The sequence below is a fragment of the Garra rufa genome, chromosome 10 (assembly GCF_049309525.1).
Source record: "Garra rufa chromosome 10, GarRuf1.0, whole genome shotgun sequence".
Lineage (NCBI taxonomy): Eukaryota > Metazoa > Chordata > Actinopteri > Cypriniformes > Cyprinidae > Garra > Garra rufa.
In genome coordinates, this window is record NC_133370.1 from 9272424 (window position 1) to 9279390 (window position 6967).

Below are 6967 nucleotides of genomic sequence, written 5' to 3' on the forward strand. Positions count from 1 at the left end.
TTTTTAGCGCATTGATTACCATTTGTATAACCTACAAAACTATGGTTATACTATGTTTAGTGTAGCAAGACCATGGTTAATTTGAGTTTACCATGATTTAACTATAGTAACCTATGTTTTTTTTTTTTTTTTTTTTTGATTTGTAGTAAAACTATGGTTAATTTTTGTAAGGGTTGGCCCAGAGACATCCTAGTCCATTAGAGGACGATTGGCCCAGACATCTTATGTCTTGACATCTGAACTCATACATGCTCATACTGGTATTCTTTATTCTGCCTGCACACAGGGCAGATTACTGGCAATTTACTGGAGATGTTACAACTTCTGATAATTTGCTGGAACAAATGTCCTGTTCACACATGGTCTCTTATGGTAATTTACCAATAATGACTACTGTGTGTGTGTGTGTGTGTGTGTGTGTGTGTGTGTGTGTGTGTGTGTGTGTGTGAAAGGGGCTATTAATGTCAACACCATCACAAACTGAAAGGAAATATCTATCTTGTGTTACTAGATGCTAAAAAGAATTATTTAAATTAAGATAATCTATCAAAAGACATTATTTTACCAAATTAAGGTAGGCCTATGTGGTTACATCTTTGTAACCTCATAAAAAGGTGGACTTTCTTTCCAGTTTTTTTTTTTTTTTTTTTATTCTAAAGGCATTCATTGTGGTGTGAGTAAACGCATTCAGTTTCAGTTTTGATCTCTTTTTCGTGACATAAGCCCAGAAAATGTTGCTCACTCAAGGCGGGTGTCACTTGAAATGAAAAGTGAAAGTATTTTCCTCCTCGGCATCATTTCAAGACAAACTGTCAGGACTGCACAGCGATGCTACAGGTAAATGATTGTTAAATTCTTGACTTTACAACTACTACAAATACATGTTTTTTTAGTAGGCATATTTCGTTTATTAAACATCTCCAATCGATGAGGCTATATAACGTTAGACGCGGAAGAAAAAGCCTTTATGACGTTTAACAGTAGAAACTAATTATAATAACATTTGTGATCCTGGACAACAAAACCAGTCATAATTAGCACCGATATTTTTGTAGCAATAGCCAAAAATACATCGTAGCCTATGGGTTAAAATTCTCCTTTTTTTCCTTTTATGTCAAAAATTAACTTTAAAGGCTTTCTCAATATTTTGATTTCTTTAGCACTCTCAGATTTCAGATTTTCAAATAGTTGTATCTAGGACAAATATAAAAGCATACATAAATGCAAAGTTTATTTAGTCAGCTTTCAGATTATGTCTCAATTTCAAAGCTTGAACCGACTGGTCATGGTCAATGGTCATATTTATTTTACATTTTCTTAACAAAGATAAAAAGCGAAACTAAACTATTAATAACCATGACAAATAGCTCGTGTGCTTTCGTTTCTTTTCAATTCATTGAATTCAAGAAAAGCTTGTCAGCCATAAATCAAAATAACTATCAAGATATTACAAGCTACACCAAATCGTTTTACGAGTGGATGTAGTCCTTATTTTCCAGTTGTTGGTGTGTAAATAGTTGTTACTAACGTAAAATCATAATAAATTAACAGTATCGCATTCAAGAAGCTTTTAGACTCTTTCTGTCAACGTTTATAACAATGCTAGCGGCACGTTTAGCATGGTTTTACCGACCTGACGCTGTTGAAACTATAGTTACCATGGTAAATATTTGTGGAAGAAATGATTGTGTCTGGTCAAATATCTAACAAGTACTTTTTACTAAACAGTAATCGCCTTAGGGGTAAATGGCAGTTATACACTACAAACTACTGGAACATACAGCTAAGCTAGTAAGTGAAACGCAAGAATTATTTTTTTACAGTTACCTACATGATCTGACTGTTCTCCTGAGCTGGTCATTTCAGATTACATGAGTGTACAGATATACTGAAGACAGCCGATGGGTAAGCCTAATTATGGTAATTTACAGTCACATATAACAGGCCTTTCAGGTCAGGGCTGATTTGCATGTAAACTGGCTGAAAATAACATTAGGCCTATAGTGACCTGTCTTTTCTTTTCTTTCCCACAGAACACAAAGGAGGAACTGTGGGGCGGCATAGTGCTGTTGACTCTAAAATCAGTATTACTGCTCAGAATAGAAGCAATATTTCAGCACCTGTGCTATTAAACTCAACAGTCACTGGAAATATTAACATTGCTAATAATTACTTCACAGGTGTGTTTGTGTTTAAGCATCCCTCTCTGTTGGTGGAAGTAATATAACTAATATATTGTTAAGCATATCATAATTTATTGTTTTAACTTTGTTTTTGCTATAGGACCTGAAACTAAAGTCACAGGTTTGTTAATATGTTTCTTAATTTACACTACCATGTAAAATTATTGTTCATATTTGGGATCATGTTAAGTGCATAAAGTACATATAAGAGAATGATTTTGCAATATTTTTACATGTTAATCCCATTGTTGTTATAATAGAAACAAAAACATTAAATTTGTTGTCAATAAAGTAAAAAATGTTACTACTCAAGTTTGTTTTTCCTACTGTAGGGTCTGGAACTCAAATCATAGGTATGTAAATTTATTTGTTTATACTGCACTGTAAAAAGTTTTCACCAGATTCAACTTAAAAACCTAAGTTCAGCAGCTGCCTTAAATTTTTAAGTTAAATCAGCTTAAAACTACAAGTCATTTGAACTTATTACAATGAAAATTAGTTGATTTAACTTGTGAGTTTAAATGACTTGTTTGACTTGACTTGAAGTTGGTTTAACTTAACATTTTAAAGCAGCTGCTAAATTTAAGTTTTTAAGTTGAAACTGGTAAAAACTTTTTACAGTGTATAGGCAAAATAACCCTGATCTAAAAATTGTATTGCGACAGCTGTATAAACACTTTTTTTTTTTTAACAGATACAAGCTTACTGATCACAGAATACAAGCAGTTCCTGCTGTCCGAGTATGCCTACATTACAGAATACACCACCCGTGCCGGTGAACAGGTGCTGCTCAATGACCGCTACATTGACCCACTGATACTTCAGAAACACAGAGAAAAGAAAGAGCGTGAAAATGAAATGCGCTCTAGAGGGGAAAGATTCTTCAACACCAGAGAAACCAACCAGAGAAACCAAAACGTAAGGCTTGATCAGCTTTTCGGTCCAGAGAATGGCTTCAAAAAAGTGGCTCCAAGAGCTGTAATTCTCCAAGGTGATTCTGGAAGTGGGAAATCAGTCACTGTGCAAAAGCTCATTCTGGATTGGGCCGGTGATGAGCTGTACACTACACTCTTTGATGTAGTATTTCATCTGAGATGCAAAGAGCTCAACAGTCTTTCTGGTGAGATGAGCCTGGTGGATCTCCTGGACTGTAGTTTAACTCCAAATGAGATTGGTCAGGTCTTAAAAGACATACCACAGAAGATCTTGTTCATTGTTGATGGTTTTGATGAACTCATGCTTTCTGGAACCAAAGAGACACCACCTATAAAACCAGACATCAAATCTCATCCACAGGCCATTGTTTGCTCTCTTCTGAAAGGACGCATGATGAGAGAGTCCTTCCTGCTGGTTACTACGAGATCCACCGCTGTAGACAAACTGGAGAACATTCTAAAAAAGCCACAGCGCTTTGTGGAGATCATGGGATTTTCAGAGAAAGGAGTGAGTGAATACTTCCAAAAGTTCTTCGAGGATGAAGAGTTTTCAAATCAAGTGTATGAGCAGGTTAAGATACATGAGATGCTCTACACCGCTTGCTTCATCCCTGTCATCTGCTGGATTATCTGCACAATTTTCAAGAGAAAAGGAAAAGATGGAGTTGTAACAAGCGAGCTGACGACAACCACATCTATATTTGTTGATTTTGTTTTCACACTCTTGAAGCATCACAATAGTTTGAATCAGCATGAAGATCTTGACCTTCTCAAAAACCTGGGTCAGCTTGCAGAGAGAGGAACTCTGAAACATCAAGTCCTGTTTTCCAGCTTTCCAAACAGCCTTCCAAAGCCAATCTCAGACTTACCAAACATTCCCTTCCTATGCACATTTCGCCAACAAGAGAGAACTTATTTAAAGGAGATGTTTGGGTTCTTGCACCTCAGCTTTCAGGAGTTCTTCACGGCTCTCTTCTACATGTTAACAGACGAGGAAGAAGCAAAAATAAAAGTTAAGGAGCTACTGGAATCAGCAGGCAATGGGAGGCGCAATGTGCATCTCTTACCTGTCATCCAATTTCTGTTTGGTCTCTCAAACAAGAAAGTGAGCCGTCTAATCCCAGGAGAACATCCAAAGTCGACAGCTACTGTTATTCGTGCCCAGCTGGAGAAATGGATCAGCAAGGTTATAGAGAAGAACACCATGGGTGGATTCTACATGAATGATTTCATTCTTTATTGTCTGTATGAGCTTCATAATAGGGACATATTGAAGAATGTCATGAAGCTGTGGGAACGCTCGGGTATTAAGATTCACTGGTCTTTGAAAGGAGTCGACTGTCAGGTTGTGATGTACTGCCTCCAGTATTCTTCTCGCATTATGAGTATGGAAGTCAAATGCAATGCAAAAGATCTAAAGATGCTTCACTCTGCACTTTGTAGGTGTACAACTTTATGGTAAGTGGTCTTCAATTACATGCTCTTACATGTGACCCTTTACCACAAAACCAGTTCTTAGGGTCACTTTCTTAAATTTAGAAAATATAAGCTGAAATAAGCTTTCAATGTATGATGTATGGTTTGTTAGAATATGACAATATTTGGCTGAGATACAACTATTTGAAAATCTAAATCTGAGGGTGCAAAATAATAATAATAATAATAATAATAATAATATTAGAAAATTGCCTTCAAAGTTGTCCAAATGAAGTTTTTAGCAATGCATATTACTAATCAAAAATTAAGTTTTGATAAGTATGGTTGAAAATTTACAAAATGTGTTCATGGAACATGGTACAGTCTTTACTTAATTTCCAAATGATTTTTGGCATAAAAGTAAAATCTTTAATTTTGACCCACACAATCAATGTATTGTTGGCTATTGCTACAAAGATACCCATGCTACTTATGACTCTTTTTGTGGTCCAGGGTCACATATGTAACGCATCCCATTGGATTTACTTTGTATTCCAGCGAATACCATCACAGTAGTATTCAAAAGTATTGTTGCTATCAAATGATCTTCTAAAAAACCTTGCCATGTATTCTCAGTATTGTTCTTTTTATTATATCAAAGGTTTGGTTTGCAACATGAAGACTTAACAGTTTCTGATTTGTTTTTGTTTTTTTTGTAGGTTGCATTTTGATTCAATTTCTGACACTGATGTTGACCTCCTGACATCAGCCCTGGGGAGTAGAAAGAACGTGGGCTATTTGACGTAATGTTCTCTTGGTTGTGGATTTTAAGCTACCCTGCTTATATTTGTAAATGCAGCAATGACACAGTTCTCTCAAAAATTAGTTTAGACACTAAATGACCTGGGCTGCGTTTCCCAAAAGCATCGTAAGCTTAAGTACATCGTAGACCCATTGAAACCAATGGAGCTACGATCAACTTAAGCTTACGATGCTTTTGGGAAACGCTGCCCTGGTCAAACCATAGTCTGGTTACTAATTTAACTCCTGCAACGTTGTCATAGAAATTTTGTTCTTTATATTTATGAATCCACCACAAATCCATGTTTTACTGTCGTAAACGATAGTAAATAAGACAATTAGGACATGTTTTTAATGCTATATCATGATTATTAAAGCATTGTTGTGAATGCATTGCAGTATGGAGGATGGAGCCCTATCCGATGAAAGTGTGCAGAAGATCCTGAAAACTCTCAGTGGACAAACATCAGTGGGTAACATTCGTCTGGTGGTGAGGAGCATCAGCAACGCCAATGTGGATTTAACTATGAACTTCCTTGTAAAAGAGATGATGGGAAAAAGTTTCAGGTAAATCAAACACAATGACAAATGTAACAAAGTAAATCATTGTCATAAGGGGTGAGGATATGAAATACTTTGCAGATGATTCTAAGGTGATAATATACTGTTTTAGTTTAGTTTTAAGGTCACTATCAAACATGATTTATACATTATTGAGCTGATTACTGGCTTTTAGTGATAGAGAGTCAAGAAATGAATCAATAGATGATTTCTAGGCATCATTATAAGATAACAAGTATACCTCTCATCTCAACTTTGTTTAGCTGTAGAAAGGAAATATGTTTTAAATGCTGTATCTGGTCACAACATTTCACAACTTATGTCTTATTTTTGTATAAATATTCCATTTAGCCATATTAAACTAAATGCATTATAATTTAAAAAATAAAGAGTAGAAGAATGCTTTAACATTTGTTTTTGTACTGTGGATTAATCTTCATTTCATTTGTTTTTTTTTTACAGTGTATGTATTGCCAGTCAAGCAGAAAACATAGACAAAAGTCTTTGCTCAGAGTTCACAATGGCAAGCAAAAATAATTCTGTCTGGTAATTAAATTCATATTTATTTCATATTCATTTATTCATTAATTCTCAGTTAATGTGTCTTTGATTTGTTCGCAAAAATAACATATTGTAACTAAAATAAGCCATTGAAGATAGATTTGTTAATAGAAAGTAATGAATAATTTCTCCTCTTTGTTGCAGGTTTACTATTGGCCACTCAGGGCATCAGGGTGAAATCTTAGAAAAACATGCTGTTTGTTACTATCAGGCTTTTTCGAAAATATCCTTTGGTTTTTGTCCTTTTATTTCAATACCTATGACTGATTTCCTCAAGACATCCCATAACCTCAAATGCTTCTCAGAGATGTAGGTATTCTCATTTTACTCTGCAATTTTGCTAATATCTCCATACTTTTCTTTTTTTAGTAACACTTGTATTTGTGTATTTTTTTTCCCCAGGAAAAATACTGAGTTTGGTGTGAATGTGGAAGCACTGCTGTCTTTCCTAAGTTGTGTTCCTGGTTTAACTCAGGTAGACATACATGCTGAGTACCTCACAGATATTTG